The sequence below is a fragment of the Pleurodeles waltl genome, chromosome 4_2 (assembly GCF_031143425.1).
Source record: "Pleurodeles waltl isolate 20211129_DDA chromosome 4_2, aPleWal1.hap1.20221129, whole genome shotgun sequence".
In the NCBI taxonomy this organism is placed as follows: Eukaryota; Metazoa; Chordata; class Amphibia; order Caudata; family Salamandridae; genus Pleurodeles; species Pleurodeles waltl.
This window is the reverse complement of record NC_090443.1, coordinates 1,069,315,384-1,069,341,786: the sequence shown is the minus strand read 5'-3', so window position 1 is coordinate 1,069,341,786 and position 26,403 is coordinate 1,069,315,384. Positions and strand designations below refer to the sequence as shown.

At 48.7% G+C, this 26,403-nt stretch overlaps 1 protein-coding gene across 1 annotated transcript in view; it reads right to left on the bottom strand.

Annotated features, from left to right (window-relative positions):
* The window catches only part of LOC138294055 (zinc finger protein 850-like), a 214,239-nt gene extending 190,316 nt beyond the window's left edge, over positions 1 to 23,923 (bottom strand). Inside the window, exon 1 of the mRNA XM_069233302.1 lies at positions 23,751 to 23,923. The gene's annotated coding sequence lies outside the window, so the exon portion shown is untranslated. The remainder of the gene's footprint in view (positions 1 to 23,750) is intronic.
* Between the last annotated feature and the right edge of the window lie 2,480 nt (positions 23,924 to 26,403).

Sequence of the window (26,403 nt, the reverse complement as noted above, 5' to 3'; positions counted from 1 at the left end):
CTGTGCAAGCGGTTTTTAAGGCGAGTAATTCACGTTCTAACACGGAATAGTTCCGCTCGGAATCGGATAAAATGTGTGACAGGTAGAATACAGGGTGTTCTAAATCATCATCGTCTTGTCTTTGCAACAAGGCAGCCCCAATGGCTCTTTCTGAGGCGTCTGCGACAACAATTAATTGTTTGCTGGTGTCTGGGTGTCGAGGAATAGGGGCTTGAATAAAGGCTTTCTTTAAATCCTGAAAGGCTAACTCTGCGTCTTGTGTCCAACAAAAGCCCTTCTTTAGATGTTCTTTTTTAAGGGTTTGTGTAATGTAGCTGGTTCTCTGGGCAAAGTCTGCTATGAATTGTCGATAGAAGTTGGCTAATCCCAAAAAACACTGAGTATCCTTGATGGAAGAAGGAGATGGCCAATTCAATATAGCATGCACCTTGTCTGAATCCATGGCGACTCCAGTTTGGTTAATGCAATATCCCAAGTATTTTACTTCCGTCTGATCAAACTCGCACTTTTCAGGTTTGCAGAATAAATGGTGTTGTCGGAGTCTCTCTAAAACTTGGCGAACATGTGTAGAGTGTTCCTCTGGATGTACAGAAAAGATTAAAATGTCGTCAAGATATACCACCACTGTTTGTTGCAAAAGATCAGAGAAGATAGAATCCATGAACCTTTGAAAAATGGAAGGGGCGTTGGTGAGTCCGAATGGCATTACTCTATATTCGAAGTGACCAAAGGGTGTTCTAAAAGCAGTCTTCCACTCATCACCCTTTTTAATTCTTAGAAGATGGTAGGCTCCTCGGAGATCCAGCTTGGTGAATCTCTTTGCCCCTCTGACTGCTTCTAGGACGTCCTTTATGAGGGGTAACGGGTACCGATCTTTAATAGTGATCTTGTTTAATCCTCTGAAATCAATACAAGGACGCAAATCTTTAGTTTTCTTCGGCACAAAGAAAAGAGGAGCCCCTGCAGGTGAAGAAGAGGGAGCAATCAACCCGCTTTGTAGGTTCTCATCAAGGTATTCTTTAAGAATCTGCTTCTCTGGTTCTGTGAGAGAGTACATTCGCCCGAAAGGAACCACTGTATCTGGTTCTAAAGGGATGGCGCAATCGTATTCTCTATGGGGTGGTAGTTCAGGTTTTTCTGGCTTCTGGAATACATCGGCATATTCCTGATAATGCCTGGGAACTCCCTGTAGGACGTTAATAGAGCATCCCACTTTAGGGGGTGCTGCTAAGAGACTTTTTGGAGACCAATAATCCCCTGCGGGATAGCAGTGGTGTTGGCAAAAGTGAGAGGATAAGGAAATAGTTCTTGTTTCCCAGTTGATGTAAGGGTTGTGCCGTGTGAGCCATGGAATTCCCAGGATCATGACGTGGTGTGGTGATGAAATTAAATCAAACAAAAGATTTTCTTGGTGTTTCCCAAACTGTAGACAGAAGGTAGGGGTGGTATATTGTACGGGTCCTGAGGCCAAGAGTGATCCATCCACTGTGTGTACCTGTTCTGGTACTTCCTTAGGTATTTGTGCTATCTGTCGTTTTTTGGCCCAGGCTTCATCTAAATAGATGCCACTGGCTCCGCAGTCCAATAAGGCCAAGGTTCTTTCTTCCCGGCCATCAGTTAAATGAAGGATAACTGGTAAAAGAAAAAGAGCAGTTCCTTCCTCCCTGGAAGAACAAATGGAAGGTTTTTCACGATATCCCGTCCTCACCCTTCTCACTGAGGACGGGAGTTGGCGTTTCCCAAGGGTTTGGTTGGACGAATGGGGCAGGTGCGAATTAGGTGACCAGCTGTACCACAATATAGACAAAGCCCCTTCCTTCGTCTATGTTCTCTTTCACTAGCTGATAAAGGTCCTCGAGCCGTGTCAATTTGCATTGGCTCTTCCTCGGTATTCCCCTTAGGTTCAGGACGGACTTCCTCAGTACGATGAGAGAAGGTGCGAGACGTCACTGAGTGAGATGGCAAACGACTCTTCTTTTTCTCCATTCTTCGTTCGTTCAACCGATATTCTATCGTCAGAGTCTGATCCATCAATCCTTTAAGGTTCTCTATTCTAGCAGAGTGCACCAGTTCGTCCTTAATGTCCTCTCTGAGACCTCTACGGAACAATGTCACCAAGGTACGTTCCACCCAGGATGTTTCTGCTGCTAATTGTCTGAAACGGGTGATGTATTGTAATACATCTTGATTCCCTTGTTGGATTTCGCAAAGAGCTTCTTCTGCAGATGCCTCGAGTCCAGGGCGTTCAAACATCGGTTTAAAAGTAGTGATAAAGGTGGAATAATTAGATAGGCAAGGATCATTTCTTGTCACTAAAGGAGGGGCCCAAGCCAATGCTGGCCCCGATAAGGCGCTAATCAAATACCCCACCTTGGTCTTGTCTTGTACAAATTGCGAGGGGCAAAAGGCAAAATAAACCGTCAAGGCATCCAGGAATTCTTTTAATCTGTTAGGATCCCCGGTGAAACGAGGTGTAGTGGCAGCTACTGAGGGTACATCTGTGGTCCTGGATGCAAAGACTTGTCGATAGACGGTATTTTCAGTACGTAGCTGTTGGAGTTCTTGAGCCTGTTGTTGTATCGTCATAAGCAGGGTCTGGTTCGTAGGTTCCGTATTTGCCACTGGATTATCCATGGTTCCGGACTGCAACTGGATTTGTGGGCATTGCAATCTGTCACGGTTTTCAATGGGCTTACCGTCGAAGTTGAGAAGAGTTGGGGAACGACCCCGGTTCCGGCAGGTTCTGCTCTGGCCGAGGTAGGGGCGACCCCTTCCGGTAGCCACGGTGCTGTTTGACAATAGCAAGCCACTACAGTCCGTGCCCTCCAGAAGGAGTCCCAGAGGAAAAACCCCAGTAGGGTAAAAAACCTCCAACGGGAACTCCCTGAAACAAAAGGAGGACACCAAGGCGTTAGAGTTGAAGATCCAGAGTACAGGAAGACTGGAAACGAAGACAGGTCAGGAAAATACTGGATTCGCAGGAAGAAACCAGTCAGAGCGTGACTACCACCAAGGAGTGTTGCAACGCAATGAACAAGCAGCTGGATTCCCCTTATATACCTCCAGGCAGGAAGTAGGAAACAGGAAGTAGAAACACCACAATCTTGGATTGGGGAAAAGAGTAAAATAGTGAATCAGGTACATGCGTCCAAACAAAGAAAAACAATGCATGCTGGGAAGAGAGGAAGTGGGCAGCATGCTGGGAAAGGAAAAGGCAGGCATAAAAACACCACCATGTGCAAGGGTTCGGCTTTTGCCTGGAGACATTGGTAAGTGCCCAAAGTACATGCTGTAAGAAATGTAAAGGGCACTAATGCGCTGTGCGCGACAGGATCTAGACCTAACTCGAGGTCTTTCTCCCGCCGCGTTTGTCTTTCCAATAGAGACAAAAGAAGGGGGCGCGGCGAGTGCTGCGCCCCCTGAATGAACTCGCGGCTTTCCCCGCGACCTGTACGCAAGCCGCGGCTTCTCCCGAGGCTCGCACACAGACCGCGGCATGAAGGGAATACCGCGTTGCGGCGACCCGAGCCCGCGGCCGCGGCCGCCGTAGGAGCCGCGGCGTGACACTTACTACTTTCAAAACAGTTTTCTTGACAAATCGAATTCTCATTTTACGAGCATATTTGATGTCACAAAAATTACCTGTAGCTTCAGAATCAATCATAACTGATATTCCTTGAATTTCCTTCTCATGAGTCTTGACTGACACAGTTTGTACCAAATGTGGCGCTGCCGTCTGTAAAGTATTTGCCACTCGTTGTTCTGAGGGAGTTGTCTTGGTTTCTGCTTTCATAAGGGCAACTCCCCCTACTGATAAAGCTTCCCTTTTCCTGACTGCCCTGGCTTTGGTTTCTTGGAACATTCTTTAACGAAATGCCCAGATGTTCCACAATATAAACACAGTTGATTCGTTCTTCGCTTTTCCTTTTCTTCGTTAGATAGCGGTCCTTGTATTGAACTAATTTGCATTGGCTCTTCCGCTTCTACTCCTTTTCCGACTCTCATATGATCATTCTTTACTCAATTGAATCTCGGTGGGAGGGGCTGATAATCTCTCCTCTTATCAGCTCTCTGTTCAGTTAACCAACAGTCAATTTGTAATACGAGATCAATTAGTTCTGAAATTTCCGTGGGTCGTTTTGGAACTTGTGCCAATGCATCCTTCAATTCATCTTTTAACCCACAATAGAATATTGCAGCTCTTTTTGACTCTGGCCAATTATTTTCTATTATGAGTTTATTGAAATGAGATAGATAAGCTACTAAGGGGGTCATTACAACCCTGGCGGTCCAAGACCGCCAGGGCTGTTCTGACCGAAGCACCGCCAACAGGCTGGCGGTGCTTCCCATGGCATTACGACTGCGGTTTTAATCCGCCAGGGCAGCGCTGGCCAGGGGATTATGAGTCCCCTACCGCCAGCCTTTTCCTGGAGGATTGAACCGCCAGGAAAATGCTGGCGGTACGGGGAGTCGCGGGGCCCCCTAACAGGGCCCCGTGTAGCTTTTCACGGTCTGCTATACAGACAGTGAAAAGCACGACGGGTGCAACTGCACCGACATGGAGCCGGCTCCTGTGTTAAGGCCCAGCGGGGATCTCCAAATGGCCGCGGCGGGAGTGCGGCCGCCCCCTGCTTCATTTCCAAAAGCTGATTATCTGTGGCCTGAGCTGCTGTTCGGAGATCAAATATTCTCAAAAACTCTTCTTTGAAATTTTGAAAATTATATAAAACTGGATCATTTCGGGAAACAATTATTTTGGACCATGCAGCTGCATCACCTGTCAGATAAGACAATATAAATGGCACCTTGATTGGTCTTCTGAAAAAATTATGGGTCTACATACAAAATGCAATGAGCATTATGTTTAAAAAAATTGTGCTTTATTTGGATCTCCACCAAAACGCTCAGGTTGTGCCAGGGGAATTATGGGAGAAAAAGCATGAATTACTTGAGTAGATACACCTGTGGATTGCGAAGTACCAGGGGTCTCTGAAAACTCTGAGTCACTAGACTTGGAAGTATTTCCTAACTCATTTATTCTTTGTTTTATCCGTACTGTCTCTTCTATGGTATTATTTAACTTTTTCTGCAAACCTTCCAAAATGGTGGCTAGTGCCTTGTCATCAATTCTTTCGGCCATTCTGCTCTGGAGGTAATTTAACTTCTCAGTAATAATAGGGAGGGCACTTCAATATGTCAGAGTACCTTGGTTCGATTTCCTCAGGAGCAGAAGATAAATCGTCAGTCCCAACGCAGACTACTCACAACAAAATAGATTCTCCGTTTTGAGCACCCTGGAGGGGGGAAGGGGAATGGGATTTAGAGAGACTGCCTCAGAGATGGTGTTTCTTCTAATACTCAGTCATTCATTTACATTTGCTAATAATTAGGTTAGCTTAACAATTATTTCTCACTCTCTCTTACTCTGTGCTCCCTGAGGATTTTGCCCCTCTCTTTCTGTATTTCTGTTGAATGTTGAATAAAAGAAGTTTTTAGTATATAGTTGTCTTAGAAGTTGTTCTCCATTTTTTGTAAGTGAAGATTAGCTTACTTCTCAACCTTCGTGCTAATATATATTTTGAGTTCATTTGACGGCACATTCTTAAATAATTTTGAATAGTTGCTATATATATAAATAAAGTCAAGTATGACAGGATAATGCGTGTAGATTGTATTTCCTGTTGTCTATTTTATGTTTATCTTTTCTGTTAAGAATAAACTATAGACTTCTTTAACTCATCGTGTTTATGTTCTCCAGTAAACCTTTCAAACTCTGATTGATAATATTTTTTATATTCTTTGGATGTTCACAAGAAATGCTTCCAGACGGAAACTCATTCATAAGCTGCGAAAACCTTCTGTCACTGTCTCTGCTTCTAAGCAATTAAATATTATCTGTGGTTAACTCGAATAGTCTGTGAAATGCATGCAAAGCCAAGTTTGCCTCAGAAAACGTTTACCTCACAATGAGCGCTCTCTCAACACATCTGGATTCCTGTCAGGTCATAGCTGAAGTGCGAAGCTCTCTAGCGGCGCGTGTGTATCAAAGCAATGAAATTGAGTGCAACACAAGAACGACAACTTAACGTCTGAACTTCTCGTCGGCCATCTTGGATTCCTTTCTTCCACATTTTCCTTGCAATGTGAGTAGCACGACTCGACAAACCTTTCTCCAGGAAGGACATCGCTTTTTCCACTGTGGATACTTCTTTACCAGCACTCCTATAGCTTTTCCTATACGTTTCACTGTTATTACATGGCAAGTTTCAGAGTTCTTGACACTAACGACGAGCTTTGCGTGTGCCAAGGCTTGTTGGTGGACTCCAGTGGCGCTCCTTCTTTCCTGGTCAAGGGGGTAGGATCTAGTACTTACCTTTGTGGTTTTCTAGTACTCTCAGCTCATCTCTACACATTAGGTAAGTGCTAGGTGGGATGGAAGATCAACTTTCGCATTCCACTTTCTTAGTATATGGTTTGTGCTCCTCCTAGGCACATTTCTAACTATTGTGATTTTCACTAATTTCACAGTTTTCTAACTGTTTTAATGCCGATTTCTGCAAACTAGTGTATATAATTTGTGTATTAATTACCTCCTCAGGGAGTATAGTCTACATGGTATTTTTGGTATTTGTGTCACCAAAATAAAGTACCTTTAATTACGTAACACTGAGTATTTTCTTTCATGTGTGTGAGTACTGAGTGACTGCAGTGGTATTGCATGAGCTTTGCATGTCTCCTAGATAAGCCTTGGCTGCTCATCCACAGCTACCTTTAGAGAGCCCGGGCTTCTAGACACTGCCTACATTTCACTCAGTAAGGGATAACTGGACCTGGTATAAGGTGTAAGTACCATAGGTACTCACTACAAACCAGGCCAGCCTCCTACAATGGTGTCAAAGTCTGCTGACAGATCCAATAAAATTAGAGCCCCCCCATAATGTCTCTAATATCCTCTGTAGCTTTCCCAGCATGGTCTCCCTATAGAGCCCTGGTTTGGCTATGTGCAGACATTTGGTCAGACTCAAGGTACTTGGTTAACTGCCTGGTCACACTGACCTCAGTTACTTTGGTGAAGATCAGGAGCAGAGAGACAGACGATCATTAGAGTTACAGAAGGGAATCCAACTGTGTAGGCGCGTCAGGAGCAGAGGGCCAGACGATCATTAGAGTTAGAACAAGAGTTAGAGCAAGTAAACAACTGTGTGGGAAACCCTCAAGCAAAAGAGGTACAGCAAAGAAGGCTGTTTTGGAGGCCTCCCTCACACAAAACAGAAGAAACACTGTACGCCTCCTTCACAAAACATGGAAAAAACACTGTACCCCACCTTCACAAAACATGGAAGAAGCAATGTATGCTGCCTTCACAAAACATGGAAGAAACACTGTACGCCTCCCTCACAAAACATGGAAGAAGCAATGTATTCCACCTTCACAAAACATGGAAGAAGTACTGTACACCTCCCTCACAAAACATGGAAGAAGCAATGTATTCCACCTTCACAAAACATGGAAGAAGCACTGTACGCCTCCTTCACAAAATATAGAAGAAGCACTGTACACCTCCTTCACAAAATGTGAAAGAAGCACTGTACGCCTCCTTCACAAAGCATGAAAGAAACACTGTACGCCTCTTTCACAAAACATGGAAAAAACACAGTATGCCTCCTTCACAAAACATGGAAGAAACACTGTACCCCTCCTTCACAAAACATAGAAGAAGCACTGTACGCCTCCTTCACAAAGCACGGAAGAAGCACTGTACGCCTCCTTCATAAAATATGGAAGAAACACTGTACGTGTCCTTCACAAAACATGGAAGAAGCACTGTATACCTCCTCCACAAAACATGGAAGAAACACTGTATGCCTCCTTCACAAAATATGGAAGAAACATTGTACGTGTCCTTCACGAAACATGGAAGAAGCACTGTACGCCTCCTTCACAAAACATGGAAGAAAAACGATACGCCTCCTTCACAAAATATGGATGAAACATTGTACGTGTCCTTTACAAAACATGGAAGAAACACGGTATGCCTCCTTCACAAAACATGGAAGAAGCACTGTAAGTCTCCTTCACACAACATGGTAGAAACACTGTACATGTCCTTCACAAAACATGGAAGAAACACTGTACGTGTCCTTCACAAAACATGGAAGAACCACTGTACGTGTCCTTTACAAAACATGGAAGAAACACGGTATGCCTCCTTCACAAAACATGGAAGAAACACTGTACGTGTCCTTCAAAAAACATGGAAGAAACACTGTACATGTCCTTCACAAAAAATGGAAGAAACACTGTACGTGTCCTTCACAAAACATGGAAGAAACACTGTACGTGTCCTTCACAAAACATGGAAGAAACACGGTACGCCTTCTTCACAAAACATGGAGGAAGCACTGTACACCTCCTTCACCAAGCATGGAAGAAACACTGAACGCCTCCTTTGCAAAACATGGAAGAAGGACTGTACGCCTCCTTCACAAAACATGGAAGAAACTGTACGTGTCCGTCACGAAACATGGAAGAAACACGGTACGCCTCCTTCACAAAACATGGAAGAAACACGGTACGTGTCCTTCACAAAACATGGAAGAAACACTGCACGCCTCCTTTACAAAACATGGAAGAAACACTGTACGCCTCCCTCACAAAACATGGAAGAAGCAATGTATTCCACCTTCACAAAACATGGAAGAAGCACTGTACGCCTCCTTCACAAAACATGGAAGAAGCACTGTATGTGTCCTTCACAAAACATGGAAGAAGCACTGTATGTGTCCTTCACAAAACATGGAAGAAACACGGTAAGCCTCCTTCAGAAAACATGGAAGAAACACTGTATGCCTCCTTCACAAAACATGGAAGAAGCACTGTATGTGTCCTTCACAAAACATGGAAGAAACACTACGCCTCCTTCAGAAAACATGGAAGAAACACTGAGAGCCTTCTTCACAAAACATGGAGGAAACACTGTACGCCTCCTTCACAAAACATGGAAGAAACACTGTAGACCTCCTTTACAAAACATGGAAGAAACAATGTACGTGTCCTTCACAAAACATGGAAGAAACATTGTACGCCTCCTTCATAAAACATGGAAGAAACATTGTACCTCTCCTTCAAAAATCATGGAAGAAACACTGTTCGGCTCCTTCACAAAACATGGAAGAAATACTATACACGTCTTTCACAAAACATGGAAGAAACGCAGTACGCCTCCTTCACAAAACATGGAAGAAACATGGTATGCCTCCTTCACAAACCATGGAAGAAACATGGTATGCCTCCTTCACAAACCATGGAAGAAACACTGTACATGTCCTTCACAAAACACAGAAGAAACAGTGTACCTCTCCTTCTAAAAAAATGGAAGAAACACTGTATGTGTCCTTCACAAGACATGGAAGAACACTGTACGCCTCCCTCACAAAACATGGAAGAAACACTGTAATGCTCCTTCACAATACATGGAAGAAACACGGTACACCTCCTTTACAAAGCATGGAAGAAACACGTTATGTGTCCTTCACAAAACATAGAAGAAACAGTGTACGCCTCCTTCACAAAACACGGAAGAAACACTGTATGTGTCCTTCAGAAAACATGGAAGAAACACATTACGCCTCCTTCACAAGACATGGAAGAAACACAGTACGTGCCCTTCACAAAACAGAAGAAACAGTGTACGCCTCCTTCTCAAAACATGGAAGAAACACTGTATGTGTCCTTCACAAAACATGGAAGAAACACTGTACACCTCCTTCACAAAACATGTAAGAAACACTGTAAGCCTCCTTCAGAAAACATGGAAGAAGCACTGTAAGTCTCCTTCACACAACATGGTAGAAACACTGTACATGTCCTTCACAAAACATGGAAGAAACACTGTACGTGTCCTTCACAAAACATGGAAGAACCACTGTACGTGTCCTTTACAAAACATGGAAGAAACACGGTATGCCTCCTTCACAAAACATGGAAGAAACACTGTACGTGTCCTTCAAAAAACATGGAAGAAACACTGTACATGTCCTTCACAAAAAATGGAAGAAACACTGTACGTGTCCTTCACAAAACATGGAAGAAACACTGTACGTGTCCTTCACAAAACATGGAAGAAACACGGTACGCCTTCTTCACAAAACATGGAGGAAGCACTGTACACCTCCTTCACCAAGCATGGAAGAAACACTGAACGCCTCCTTTGCAAAACATGGAAGAAGGACTGTACGCCTCCTTCACAAAACATGGAAGAAACTGTACGTGTCCGTCACGAAACATGGAAGAAACACGGTACGCCTCCTTCACAAAACATGGAAGAAACACGGTACGTGTCCTTCACAAAACATGGAAGAAACACTGCACGCCTCCTTTACAAAACATGGAAGAAACACTGTACGCCTCCCTCACAAAACATGGAAGAAGCAATGTATTCCACCTTCACAAAACATGGAAGAAGCACTGTACGCCTCCTTCACAAAACATGGAAGAAGCACTGTATGTGTCCTTCACAAAACATGGAAGAAGCACTGTATGTGTCCTTCACAAAACATGGAAGAAACACGGTAAGCCTCCTTCAGAAAACATGGAAGAAACACTGTATGCCTCCTTCACAAAACATGGAAGAAGCACTGTATGTGTCCTTCACAAAACATGGAAGAAACACTACGCCTCCTTCAGAAAACATGGAAGAAACACTGAGAGCCTTCTTCACAAAACATGGAGGAAACACTGTACGCCTCCTTCACAAAACATGGAAGAAACACTGTAGACCTCCTTTACAAAACATGGAAGAAACAATGTACGTGTCCTTCACAAAACATGGAAGAAACATTGTACGCCTCCTTCATAAAACATGGAAGAAACATTGTACCTCTCCTTCAAAAATCATGGAAGAAACACTGTTCGGCTCCTTCACAAAACATGGAAGAAATACTATACACGTCTTTCACAAAACATGGAAGAAACGCAGTACGCCTCCTTCACAAAACATGGAAGAAACATGGTATGCCTCCTTCACAAACCATGGAAGAAACATGGTATGCCTCCTTCACAAACCATGGAAGAAACACTGTACATGTCCTTCACAAAACACAGAAGAAACAGTGTACCTCTCCTTCTAAAAAAATGGAAGAAACACTGTATGTGTCCTTCACAAGACATGGAAGAACACTGTACGCCTCCCTCACAAAACATGGAAGAAACACTGTAATGCTCCTTCACAATACATGGAAGAAACACGGTACACCTCCTTTACAAAGCATGGAAGAAACACGTTATGTGTCCTTCACAAAACATAGAAGAAACAGTGTACGCCTCCTTCACAAAACACGGAAGAAACACTGTATGTGTCCTTCAGAAAACATGGAAGAAACACATTACGCCTCCTTCACAAGACATGGAAGAAACACAGTACGTGCCCTTCACAAAACAGAAGAAACAGTGTACGCCTCCTTCTCAAAACATGGAAGAAACACTGTATGTGTCCTTCACAAAACATGGAAGAAACACTGTACACCTCCTTCACAAAACATGTAAGAAACACTGTAAGCCTCCTTCAGAAAACATGGAAGAAACACTGTACGCCTCCTTCACAACACATGGAAGAAACACTACGCCTCCTTCAGAAAATATGGAAGAAACACTGTGAGCCTCCTTCACAAAATATGGAAGAAACACTGTGAGCCTCCTTCACAAAATATGGAAGAAATACTCTGTGTCTTTCACAAAACATGGAAAAAGCACTGTATGCCTCCTCCACAAAATGTGGAAGAAGCACTGTATGCCTCCTTCACAAAACATGGAAGAAAAACTGTACGCCTCCTTCACAAAACATGAATGAAACACTACGCCTCCTTCACAAAACATAGAAGAAGCACTGTACGCCTCCTTCACAAAACATGGAAGAAACACTGTGCGCCTCCTTCACAAAACATAGAAGAAGCACTGTACGCCTCCTTCACAAAACATGGAAGAAACACTGTACACCTCCTTCACAAAACATGTACATCTGGAGCTTTGTGCTCCGCATTTGTACAAAACATGAAAAGCAACAGGAGTGCAAGCCTGGAACCTACAAACAAGGTAGACTACGGACAGCAGCAGAGCACGCCTGCCTTGCAAAACATGGCCAGACAGGGCAGCACCTACTTAGAAATTCCGAGAAGGTGTAGGAGTGCATCACTGCGAAGAGGCCCTGGAAAAAGTTGAAAACTTTAACAAAGCTTTAATTTTTACGTAAAATGCTTTGCAAGGCAGGATTTTTAATGCCAGGCTCATAATGGTAAAAAATAACACTACAAGTTCCAGGATGCAAAGTAAAGCTGGCTAGAACGATGTGACTGGTTGCATGCTGTGGTGCAACGGAGGCCAAGAACAAAAGGTTTGGGGTGGTATGTGTCCCAGAGTAATTACCAGTGTCTGAGATGAACTCAAGCATTCCTCCCATTAATTTTCATATTCCTAGATATGCCAGGTATGCCCAGACGTGGGTCACATGCCCGCTGCACCAATGGGATCAAGCTGCACCCTACAGTCAAGGCCCAAATAGTCTGAAACAGTCCTTGGACTGCTTGTGTTCCAGTTCAGAAAGGACCTGGCCTTCCTACTGGAAAGAGTCTAAGGCTGATTTGCATATGTCTGCTTTCTGTCTGCGGTTGCATGGTGGGCCATGAAACAATGGACCGGGATGCAGCCCCAAGTAATTACCAGTGGCTAAGATTAGGTCCTCAGCACCCTTGGAAATGGCATCACTTCCTTTGAGCCTAATGATGTCCATGACATTACAGGAAATGACGTCACGATTACAATGAACCCAGAGTAGCAACAAAGAGAGATGACATCAGGAAAACAACATGAGAAGACATAGATAGAAGACTTTTGAGGACAGCCTCACTGATACTTCTTTTCACCAAGGTGTGAATGTAGTGAAGTGTTGGGAGCTTCCGTCGCTGCGGTGAGGCATGCAAGGTAGTGCATGGCTTTTCACTCACCATTGCTGAGCCAGGCAAGTACTAGGCTGCTCCCCTTCAATGACATCAGATGGCAGGACAGCGAGGTCCAGCTGCGCAGATATCTCTTCCGTTCCCTTGAACGGCCTAGTACCGACCGGAATGTGAGCCAGGATCTGGTGAGGACCAGGATACTGAGCTAGGATGTGGTGAGGACCAGGATGTGAGCCGGAGAAAAGTGAGCTGAAGAAAACATCCGGAAAGCAGGTTCCAAACCAGGAAGTTTATTTAAATAATTTTATTCCAAGAAAATCATCCCAGCGCAGCGCAGTGATGGCCATCGCTCCCCTTCCGCAACCGCCGCTTCTGTCCGACCTTCTGTTTTCTCGTCGCGCAAACACACGCGGCAGAAAACCGAACCTCGGAACAAAAGCCTTGCCGACCGAAGATTTCCGCTCCATTGCGTGTGCAGTCGAACAAGGATGTTTTTATGCACGCGCAATGGAGCTCAAAGAACTACATTTAGTTTTCCTTTTCCTTTGTTTTTTTTTTACAGCAAACAAAAAAACTGGAACAAAAAACAACCAACATCAAACATCTTACTTTACAGTATTTCACTGGTAAACGAAAACACATGGTTGGCATGTACATTATGTTTTCCTTTTACCATAACATATTAAAACTTAAGCAATACAAAGATTCTCATTTAATGGTACCTCAGAGGTAAATTATGAGCCCTAAGACTTTTCCTAACAGGGAAAAGTTCCGACCTCGTGTCCACCGCTTTAGGACTTTTGTACACTCAAGGATTTCTTCACTTTTATATTCTGTCCAACATCAATCAACGGGTCGCCAGGTGGCAAAATATTATCATCCGCTCAAACTTTCACCACTTTTCCCACATTCTACCAAATACGTCCATTTACACGAACAGCATTACCACATACTCTGTCAATCCTTAAAGGTTCAGAAAACTTTGAGTCACCTTTCTTGACAAAACTAGGCACTTTGACCTGTCCCCAATCACCAATCGTGAATTAAACCTCCTTCACACATCTATTCTTGTCATAGTATGTTTTTTGTTTTGCTTGAGCTTTCCCCATATTAGAATGAACCTTATAGTCAATGTCTTCCTTACATGTAGAATGTTCAAAAAATTTGGACAACCTAGCTGGTCTAAATAGAGTGGCAGGTTTCCTCCCTCTAAGTACTTCAAATGGAGACACCCCCATGCTTGAGTGGGGCGTTGTTCTGTAGAACCAGAGCATACTCTTTATAGCCGCGTTAACCACACACCTATTAGCTAAAGCCCATTTCACACATTCACCAACCACTCAGTTAAAACGTTCAACCAAACCGTTAGTTTGTGGCTGGTAAAGTGAACTTTTTAAATGGTTGATTGCACATTCATTCAGAACATACTCAACTTCAGTTGAAACAAATTACACCCCATTATCGGAAACAAGCCGGAGCCTTGTGAGGACCAGGATATAAACCACAGCCTGGTGAGGACCAGGATATGAGCCAGGATCTGGTGAGGACCAGGATGTGAGCCGGGGCCTGGGGAGGAACCAGATGTGAGCCGGGGCCTGGGGAGGGCCAGGGATGTGAGCCGGAGCCTGGGGAGGACCAGGATATGAGCCGGGGCCTGGGAAGGACCAGGATGTGAGCTGGATCTTGTGAGGACCAGGATGTGAGCCGGGGCCTGAGGAGGACCAGGATGTGAGCCGGAGCCTGCGGACGACCAGGATGTGAGCAGGGGCCTGCGGAGGACCAGGATGTGAGCCGGAGCCAGTTGAGGATCAGGATGTGAGCCGGGATCCGGTGAGGACCAGGATGTGAGCCGGGGCCTGGTGAGGACCAGGATGTGAGCCGGGGCCTGGTGAGGACCAGGATGTGAGCTGGGGCATTGGGAGGACCAGGATGTGAGCCGGGGCCTGGGGAGGACAAGGATGTGAGCCGGGGCCTGGGGAGGACAAGGATGTGAGCCGGGATCTGGTTGGGACCAGGATGTCGGCCGGGGCCTGGTGAGGACCAGGATGTGAGCCGGGACCTGGTGAGGTCCAGGATTTGAGCCGGGGCCTGTTGAGGACCAGGATTTGAGACGGGGCCTGTTGAGGACCAGGATTTGAGACGGGGCCTGTTGAGGACCAGGATGTGAGACTGGAGCCTGCTGAGGACCAGGATGTGAGACTGGAGCCTGCTGAGGACCAGGATGTTCGACGGGCCTGGTGAGGACCAGGATGTTCGACGGGGCCTGGTGAGGACCAGGATGTGAGCCGGGGCCTGGTGAGGACCAGGATGTGAGCCGGGGCCTGGGGAGGACCAGGATGTGAGCTGGGGCCCGCAGAGGACCAGAATGTGAGCCGGGGCCTGGTGACCCGAGGCCTGGTGAGGACCAGGATGTGAGCCGGAGCCTGGGGAGGATCAGGATGTGAGCCGGGGCCTGCAGAGGACCAGGATGTGAGCCGGGATCTGGTGAGGACCAGGATGCAAGCCGGGGCCTGGGGAGGACTAGGATGTTCCGCGGGGCCTGCTGAGGACCAGGATGTGACACGGGCCTGGTTAGGACCAGGATATGAGCCGTGGGCTCGTGAGTACTAGGCTGTGAGCCGGGGCCTGGGGAGGACCAGGATGTGCACTGGGGCCTTGGGAGGACCAGGATGTGAATGGAGCCTGCTGATGACCAGAGTGTGCGCCAGGGCCTGGGGAGGACCAGGATGTGAGCCAGGGCCTGGGGAGGACCAGGATGAGACGTACAAGTTACTTACCTTCGGTAACGAAATATCTGGTAGAGACATATTCTAGTTGCAGATTCCTTACCTTAGAATTTTCCCCCAGGTGTCAGACTGGATCCGGAGATTTTTCTTCGAGCAATACGCTTGCGCGTTGGTAGGTGGCGTCGTGCTCGCCGTGATGACATCGGAAGTAGTACATACACGTCGCCCTTGCGCAGTGACGTCAGTTTCTTTTAACGACTTTCCACGGCAGAGCGCAGAGCCACTAAGAACACTGAGATTGGTGCGCCAGAGCTAAGGACATGAAAGAGGGAATCCCTATCCCTAGAAATCAGTTCACAAGCAGGGAGGATGGGTGGGCGGTAAGGAATCTGAAACTAGAAAATGTATCTACCAGATATTTCGTTACCGAAGTTAAGTAACTTGTACATCTGATAGAGACTTTTAGTTGCAGATTCCTTACCTTAGAATAGATACCCAAGCAATGCCATCCTCAGTGGCGGGCCGCGAACCAAGATCATACAAGAAAGTCCTGCAGGACTGAATGACCAAAGAAGCCGTCTCGACGGACCTGACTATCCAGGCAGTAATGCTTAGCAAACGTGTGCAGGGATGCCCACGAAGCTGCCTGACATACCTAGGACAGGAACTCCACGTGCTAACGCAGTGGATGCAGCAGTTGCTCTGGCAGAATGAGCCCGCAAGCCTTCAGGAGGTTGCTTTTTAGCCAAAGAGTAGTACATTTTGATGCAAAGAAGCACCCATCGAGAGATGGTACGCTTTTGCACCGCCTTGCCTTTCTTCGCACCCACATCGTCCACCCGGAAATCTTTAGTACGATTGAGGTAGAATGCCAATGCTCTTTTTGGGTCCAGATAGTGGAGTCTCTCCTCATGGGAAGGATGTGGGGTTGCGTAGAAGGTAGGCAAAGTGATGGACTGGCGTACATGAAATGGTGTAACCACCCTAGGAAGGAAGGAAGCTCTAGTGCATAACACCACTTTGTCAGGGTGTACACACAAGTATGGAGGCTTTGAAGAAAGGGCCTGAAGCTCACTCACCCTGCGAGCAGAGGTGATAGCGATTAGAAAGACAGTTTTGAATGTGAGGAGCCACAATAAGTACAAGATTAAGATCCCACTGAGGCATGATGAAGGGAGTGGGAGGAAATAAGAGGGTGAGCCCTTTTAAGAACCTGCTAACAATAGGAGATTTAAAGAGTGAGGGCTGATCAGGAAGCCTAAGAAAGGTGGAAATGGCAGACAAATACCCTTTAAGGGTGCCCAATGCAGAGCCCTGCTGGGCTAAAGAAAGAATGAAGGGAAGAACCTCTGAAAGTGGGGCAGAAAGGGGGTCAACAGATTTGTTGGTGCACCATGCCACAAATTTATTCCAACGACAGGCGTATACAGTTTTAGTCGATGGACGCCTGGCTGCCAAGATAACATTACAGACTTCGGGTGGAAGGGAAAATGCAGGCAACTGTTGCCACTCAATCTCCACGCATGAAGGCGGAGGTTGGACAGGTTCGGGTGGAGGACCTTGCCCTGCTGCTGCGACAGAATATCCGCCCGAAGAGGCAGTCTGAGTGGAGGATCGATGGACATGCTCCATAGCTCTGGATACCACATTCTTCGAGCCCAGTCCGGAGCCACCAAGATAATTTGGGCCTGGTCGTACTTGATTTTCTTGAGAACTCTTGGCAGAAGAGGGATAGGCGGGAAGGCGTAAAGGAGGCCGGAGCTTCACTCGAGACGAAAAGCGTCTCCGAGCGAGTGCCGCCTTGGAAACTCAAACGTGCAAAATAGCTGACATTGCGCGTTCTCTGTGGAGGCAAACAGTTCTAACCAAGGCTCTCCCCACTTGAGAAAGAGACCTTGAACCACCTCCGGATGGAAACGTCATTCGTGATCGACAGTGTGTCGGCGGCTGAGTTCGTCTGCTCTGGAGTTGAGAGAGCCCGCCAGATGTTGAAACATCAGGGTAATGCCTTGATGTTCCAGCCATGTCCAGAGGCGTAGTGCCTCCTGGCAAAGGGTCCAGGACCCTACCCCGCCCTGTTTGTTGGAGTACCACTTGGCGGTAGTGTTGTCCGTGAACACCTGCACCACTTTCCCTTTGAGAGAGGGAAGGAATGCTATAAAACACAAGCCTGATCGCCCGGAGCTCCAGCATATTTATGTGGAGTCCCGACTCTGATATCCACCTCTCCCATGTGGCCGCCCCACCCTAGAAGTGACGCATCTGTCACTATAGAGAGATCTGGTTGGGGAAGGGTGAGGTATCTGCCGTTGACCCAATCAGGATTCGAAAGCCAACACTGCAGGTCTTTCGCAGTCCCCTTTGAGATCTGGACAATGTCGGAGAGATTTCCCTGAAGCTGCGCACAATGGAACTTCAGGTCCCACTGCAGAGCCCGCATATGTCACCTAGCATGTGTTACTAGCAGGATGCAGGAGGCCATGAGGCCCAGCAGCCTCAGAGTCAGTCTCACCGAAACCCAAGACCAAGGCTGAAAGATCGGAATCATAGCCTGAATGTCTTGGACTCGCTTTTCAGGAGGATAAGCCCGAAACTGTACTGTTTCCAGAACAGCTTTGATGAAAGGGAGCGTCTGAGAGGGAGTCAGGTGTGACTTCGGCACGTTTATAGTGAACCCCAGCTGGTGCAGGAGGTTTGCCGTAGTCTGAAGGTGGGAGACAACTGTTAACGGGCGAAGGTGCCTTCAACAGCCAGTCGTCTGGGTAGGGGAAGACTGAGACCCCAAACCTGCGCAGATGAGCTGCAACCACCGGCATCATTTTTGTGAACATCCGAGGGGCGCCGGTAAGGCTGAAAGGGAGCACGGTAAACTGAAAGTGCTTGTGACGTACCACGAATCGTAGGTAACATCAGTGGGCAGGCAGGATGGGGATGTAGAAATAAGCGTCCTGCAAGTCCAACGCTACCATCCAGTCTCCTGGGTCCAAGGCAGACAGAACCTGAGCCAGGGTGAGAATTTTGAACTTCTTGAGGAAGTAGTTCAGGACCCGAAGATCTAAGATACGACGTTAGCCCTTGTCCTTCTTTGGTATCAGAAAGTAGCGGGAATAACAACCACAACCTACTTCTGGCACAGGGACCCTTTCTATAGCTCCCTTGGCCAAGAGAGCAGCGACGGCGGAGAAGCACCAAATAATACTCTGGAAGATGATGGAAGGATGGTGGCAAGTGTGGTGGTGCAGATTCGAAAGGGAGGGAATAGCCCTTCTGAATGATCTGCAAAATCCACCCATCCGTAGTGATATGTTCCCAGTGGGGCAGGTGATGGTGGATCCTGCCACCAACCGGGCGGGAGTGAGGGGACGGACTAGGAGGGTTTGGAGGCTGCAGCGGGGGCAGAGGCGGACTGGACAGACCTCTGGTTCCCTGGCCCACGGCCACATGGGATTTTGCGTCCACAGCCACGCATAGGCTTTCCAGTGTGCATGGCACAGTGGCTGGGTTGAAGACACAACAGAGCGCCCCTTCCGTGTCCACGAAAGGGACAAAAAGCAGATTGTGGTAGGCGTGTGGCGGAGGAAAGACCAAGGGACCGAACCGTAGCCCAGGAATCCTTAAATCTCTCCAAGGCCAAGTCCGCTTTGTCTCCGAAGAGACGAGTGCCATCAAAGGGCATGTCCATGAGTGACTGTTGGACATCCCCCGAGAAGCCAGAAGTACGTAACCAGGCGTGGCGCCGTAAGGCCACTGTCGTTGCAACCGATCTGCCCAGAGAGTCGGTTGTATCCAGCACACAACAGATAGTGAACTTTGCCGCGTCTCTCCCATCTTTCACTGCTTGGAAGACGATAGCACAGGCCTCCTCCGGTATCTGCGGCAGGGCTGGTGCAACCGTATCCCACAGTGAGTGGGAATAACGGCCCAAAAGACAAGCGGTGTCCACAGACCGCAGTGCTAGGCTGGAGGAAGAAAACAACTTCTTACCAAATTGTTCCAGCCTTTTGGATTCCCTATCCGGAGGTGCGGAAGGGAACGTGCCAGAAGAAGAGGAAGCCTGGATTACAAGACTCTCAGGCATAGGGTGTTGGGACAGGAACTTTGGGTCGTTCGGCCAGGCCGATGGCGGCGAGCGATAGTCCTGTTCACAGGAGCTCCTGTGTTTGGTTTGGACCATGTACCCAAAATGACATCAGTGAGGGCCTCATTGAATGGGAGAAGGGGTTCAGAAGTAGAAGCCCCAGGCTGAAGCACCTCCGTCAGGAGATTTAGACTTGACTTCCACAGTAAGTAGCTCAAGGCCAAGCACCTCAGCCGCCCTACTAACCACCATACTATAAGTAGCTCCCTCCGCCGTAGCCACGGAAGGAGGAGACAGAATGCCAGTGTCAGGAGAAGTATCCAGACCACTGGCTTCACCCAAATCCTGTGCCCAGTCCATTGTAGGGTCATCCTGGTATTCATAAGGGTCCAGGGACCCCTCCAATTCCTCCCCGTATTCGTACCCATAGGAAAATGGGTCTGAATCAGACCTCGGGCGAATAGGGCCCACCAAAGCCGATGGCGGCATCATCGGACGCCGATCTGACTCCGAGTCGTCAGGGATGAGAATTGGGTCGACGTCGATAGTGGGCACTACCAACGTTGGGAGCATCGATAATCGACCCAGCGCCGGGGAAGGTGTTGATGGTGCGACTGGTGTTGGTGCGGATCCGTGCACGGATCCGGAGGCGACCTCGGTGGCCGGGGCCGAAGCCACTGATGCGGAATCCGAAGGCCCCTCAGCCGAACCCCTTGGGCCCGAAGGCGTTGTATCGGGGTCAGCCCGCCCAAAGATGAGGCGCATGGCCTCGTAAAACTCTTTAAGTTGGGCGTAGGTCGCTCCGGCTCTGGGAAACTCGGGGAAGCGCGGAGTCGACCCAGACGTAGGCTCCGAGGAAGGAGGACAAGTGCATGGACGCTCATCCTGCATCGCGTCGGCCGAGCGATGGGGTGAAGTCGAAGATCGATGGGACTTCTTTGACTTCTACTTCTTCTTACCTTGACCCGAGGACTTTGAAGAAGACGAGTAGTGATGACTCCGCGACCGATCTCGAGACCTTCCTCTCGAGCCAGACCGGGACCTACGCGGAGATGAGTGCCGGGCCGCCATTAACTTTAGGGACCGCTCCCTCAAAGCTTTCAGGTGCATGGCCCGACACTTGGAGCACGATTTTGGGTCCTGGTCACGCTCGAGGCACCACACACAAACGCGATGAGGATCCGTCACTGACATCAGCCGATGGCAGTCCTCACAAGGCTTGAACCCGGTCTTCAGGGACAATCTTGACACACCATGTCGTACCAAAGAGCTCGACAAAACGGTTGAATTCGGCCAAAAAACCCTAGGGTAGCTCTCTCCGGGTCAGTGCGTGGCGCGGAAAGAAAAGAACTGACGTCACTGCGTGAGGGCAGCGTCTATGTACTACTCCCGACATCATCACAGCGACCACGACGCCTGCAGAGTCGACCAATGCCACCTACCGAAGCGCAAGGGTATTGCTCAAAGAAAAATCTCCAGATCCAGTCTGACGTCTGGGGGAAAATTCTAAGGTAAGAAATCTGCAACCAGAAGTCTCTATCAGATACCACTGTTCGGGGAGGGCCTACGGACGACCAGGATAATGAGTTCACTTCATTCAAGAGACCAGAAGCAGGACCAGGGCAAGGGCCAGTACAGAGATCCAAGGACACCAGAAACTGGGGCGCTCGACTTGCACCCACTGTTTTTCATATTATTTATCCATGAAACAGATAAACTGTGTGAAACCACCTTGTGAGAGGTTCACGTCATTCCAGATTTCACAGGACTCACAATCTGCAGAAAGATGCTGAGATTGAAAGTCCTTGTACATTTGTCACATTGACTGCTCTACCCTTCTCTGTCACGAAGTACCAAACGCTCCCGTATAGTGATTCCCCAAATATCCATGCCTGTACCTTCCTTTAATACGTAGGTGCATTCTGGGAGTTGTAGTCTTCCTTACTTCGCAAAACCAGTGCTTTAGATACATAAACTCCATGACTGGAGAAGGTGCATGCCTTTGTCAAGAGCCATCTGAGGCCCTGTTTAACTCCGGAAAACTTGAAAAACTTGGATTATCTGCATTAAAACAAAATAAAGTGCAGGAAAGGAGCATTTGTGAGTGTTTAAAGCAGCAGCTGAGGCAGTCCACACTCCTCACACCAAGCAAGCAGGCCTCTCTTCCCACCGCTATGGGGCAGGTTTCACCTCCTGGACAGGACAGGCCTCACCTCTTCTGTATCACTAAGGACAGGCCTCACCTCTTCTGCGTCACTAAGGACAGGCGTCACCTCTTCTGCGTCACTCAGGACAAGCCTCACCTCCTCTACATCACTAAGGAAAGGCCTCACCTCCTCTGCATCACTAAGGACAGGCCTCACCTCCTCTACATCACTAAGGACAGGCCTCACCTCTTCTGCATCACTAAGGACAGGCCTCACCTCTTCTGCATCACTCAGGACAGGCCTCACTTCATCTGCGTCACTAAGGACAGGCCTCACCTCCTCTGCATCACTAGGGACAGGCCTCAACTCCTCTGCATCACTCAGGACAGGCCTCACCTCCTCTGCATCACTAAGGACAGGCCTCACCTCCTCTGCATCACTAAGGACAGGCCTCACCTCCTCTGCGTCACTAAGGACAGGCCTCACCTCCTCTGCATCACTAAGGACAGGCGTCACCTCCTCTGCATCACTAAGGACAGGCCTCACCTCTTCTGCATCACTCAGGACAGGCCTCACCTCTTCTGCATCACTCAGAACAGGCCTCACTTCCTCTGCGTCACTAAGGACAGGGCTCACCTCCTCTGCATCGCTAAGGACAGGCCTCACTTCCTCTGCGTCACTAAGGACAGGCCTCACCTCCTCTGCATCGCTAAGGACAAGCCGCACGTCCTCTGCGTCGCTAAGGACAGGCCTCACGTCCTCTGCGTCGCTAAGGACAAGCCTCACCTCCTCTGCCCCAATGTGGATAGGCTTCACCTCCTCTGCACCTCCCTGGACAGGCCTCACCAACTCTGCCCCCCCCCCCCTGGACAGGCCGCACCTCTTCTGCACACCCTGGACAGACCTCACCACCTCTGCACCCCCAGGACAGGCCGCACTTCCTCTGCACCCCCCTGGACAGGCTTCACCTCCTCTGCCCCACCCCCCTGGACAGGCCTCACCACCTCTGCAGCCCCTGGAGAGGCCTCACCTCCTCTGCACCCCCAGGACAGGCCTCACTTCCTCTGCACCCTCCAGGACAGGCCTCACTTCCTCTGAACTCTCTGGACAGGCCTCAGATCCCCCCAGGACAGGCCTCACGTCCTCTGGACAGGCCTCACTACCCCTGGACTGGCCTCACCTCCTCTGCACCCCCTGGACAGGCCTCACCTCCTCTGGACAAGCGCTGGAAAGGTCTCGCCTCCTCTGGACAGGTCTCACCTCTTCTGGACCCCCTGGACAGGCCTCACCTCCTCTGTACCTCCATGGACAGGCCTCACCATCCCATGAAAGGCCTCAACTCCTCTGGACCCTCTAGACAGGCCTCACCACCCCTGGACAGGCCTCACCTCCTCTGCACCCCCGGGACAGGCCTCAACTCCTCTGCTCTGCACCCCCTGGATAGGCCTCACCTCCACTGTACACCCTATGGAGAGGGCTCACCTCCTCTGCACCCCATGGACAGACCTCACCTTCACTGGACAGGCCTCTCCTCCTCTGGACCCCCTGGACAGGCCTCACCTCCTCTGTACCCCCTGGACAGGCCTCACCTCCTCTGGACCCTCTGGACAGGCCTCACCTCCTCTGCACCCCCCTGGACAGGCCTCACTTCCTTTGCACCCCCCCAGGACAGGCCTCACCTCCTCTGTACCCCCCTGGACAGGCCTCACCTCCTCTGCACCCCTCCTGGACAGGCCTAACCACCTCTGACCCTCTGGACAGGCCTCACCTCCCCTGGACAGGCCTCACCTCCTCTGCACCCCCTCCTGGACAGGCCTAACCACCTCTGACCCCCCTGGGCAGGACTCACCTCCTCTGTACCCGTCTGGACAGGCCTCATCTCTGGATCCTCTGGACAGTCCTCGCTCACCTCCTCAGGAGAGGCCTCTTCTGGAGCTGAAGTGACTTCTCATTAAGGACAGGGGAGCCCAGAGTTCATTACACCCCATACAGCGCCTCTGACTCCGCCTTGAGCCTCTGTGCGCTATGCACAGGCCCCGAAGAGAGACACTGCTCCCCTGGACCTGCCCAGAGGGGCCGGATGCGGGACTGAGGCTCGGAGCGGAGGCGCTTTAATAGCACACACCAGCCACTAGGCGCTACACACCAGACACTACGTACTAGGCGCTGCACACCAGACACTAGGTGCGACACATTAGACACTACATACTAGGCGCTGTACACCAGACACTAAGCGCTACCCACCAGACACTGGGGGCGCTACACACCAGACAGTATTAATCACTCAAAATAAGGAAATGACAGTATTGTTCGGATCCCTCCTCTTCTCCTTGTGGGGTTGGGACTTTAAGAGAGGGAGCGAGGGGCAAAGTAGAGAGGGAGGGGAGTAGGGGAGAGAGATGGTGGAGAGAGGGAGGAGGGGGAGGCGGGAGAGAGATGGATGGATGGAAGAATGGACAGTTAGATGGGCCGGTCAGTGGATGGACAGAAGGATAGATGAATTGAAAGAGAGAAAGGGGAGGTACAGATTAAGTGACCAGAGAGGGAAGAGAGAAGGGATGAGAGAGATGGATGGACGAATTAATGGAGGGATGGATGGGCTGGAGGCTGGATGGATGGATGAGAAAGATGGATGGATGGAAGGAGAGAAAGGGGGACGTGGGAGAAAGCGATCAGAGAGGGAGGAGAGAAGGGGAGAGACAGACATGGATGGATGGGGAATAGACGGGTGGATGGGTGGACTAACTGACGGACAGATGGATGGGAATAGATAGATGCATGGATGAATGAATGGATGGACGGGGAATGGATGGATGGACAGAGCGGTCAGAGAGGGAGGAGAGAAGGGGAGCGAGAGAGATGGATGGATGGACGGACGAATGGGGGCTGGATGGATGGATGGGCTGACTGACAGATGATGGATGGATGTATGGATAGACAGGCAGATGGATGGATGGGGGATGGACTGATGGCGATCGATGGATGAATGCCTGACGGATGGGTGGGTAGACCAATGGATGGGCGGATGGACAGATTGATGGGGTAGATAGATGGATGGACAGATCGATGGACAGACGCACAGATGGATGATTGGGGGATGGATGGATGGAAAGAGAGCTTGCAAAAGGAGGTGATGCACCCCAGTATATCTGCAATAAACTCAAGCACCCCAGTATATCTGCAGTAAACTCCAGCCCCCCAGGATACATGCAGAAAACACCAGCACCCCAGTATATCTGCAGTAGATTTCCAGCACCCCGGTATACCTGCAGTAAATTCTAGTGTGAGAAAACAGGGCTGACTGCAGAGGCCCCCTAACTTTTTGCCCCAATTTTTCACTTTGTGCTGGTTTTTGCTGACTCTGAGGGAGCCTGGGTACTGCTAGTCAGTCCCAGGGCATGTTCTGTGTGAAATGAGTTTGCAAATTAGGCGAATTATAATTGGCTAAGTTAACCTACCTATAAGTCCCTACTATATAATAGGGCATGTCAGTTTAGAGACCCCAGCATAGGTAGTGCATCCACAGGTGCACTGCTGAGGCGCCCAGAGTCATTTTAAAGGCAGGCCTGCCTTGCTGGCTGCTTTTAAATGAAAGTTATATGCAAATTTGACTTTGGAATTAAAAGTACTTCCAAAGTCTTAAACTACCTTATTTTTACATATATGTCACCCCCTAAGGTGTGCCCCATGTGCCCCTAGGGTTGGGTGCCATGTAACTATAAACAGGTGCTTCTAAAATTGTTTTATGAGGCCTGGTGAGGTACAATAGCCAATAGGTTTTTCCCTCACTGTAGTGACTGGCCTTCATAGGCTAAAATGGGGAGGCTTTATTTTAATTAACAAAGTCCCCTTAAGTGCCAGATACCTTGAGTTTGGTATGTATCAAATGAATTGTTATAATAAATCCCACAACTTGCAATTGTTGGATTTAATATAACTAGTTCAGGTAAAGAGTTTCAAAACTCTACCTGAAAGTTGGCAACTTCAGCTCTGTAGTGCCCTTCTCTGATTGGCCAGCCTCTGGCAGCCCGGCCAGGCTGTCTTGATGAGGTATGAAGTTGCCTGGGCTGAACACAAAGTATGTGCGTAGGGGGAAGAGATCCTCCTCAGCAGATGGAGGAGAGTGGCCAAACTGGTCTTCAAAGGCAAGGAAGGACATATGGAGCACCTCAGGACCTCCCTCACATCCTGCAACCCCAATCAGGTGCCCTCTTGAGTAGATTAGGAGAGGGCAGGAGAGGGGTGTGTTTTAAGATTTTTAGCCACACCAGTAGGTGGGCTCAGCCAGATCTAACCTCCAAAAATAACTTTCAGCCGTGTTGTATTTGTGAAGAATGTTGCTTCCTGGGATTGGTTTTTGTCACACTTCCCAGGAAGTGTTCATCAAAGGGGGGAGGAGCCTGCCTGTGATTGGATAACCCTGGCCACCCAGGAGCAAGGATAAATTTGGCAGAGCTGCACCCACAGCTCAGATCCATACAAGGAACACAGCAAAGAAGAAG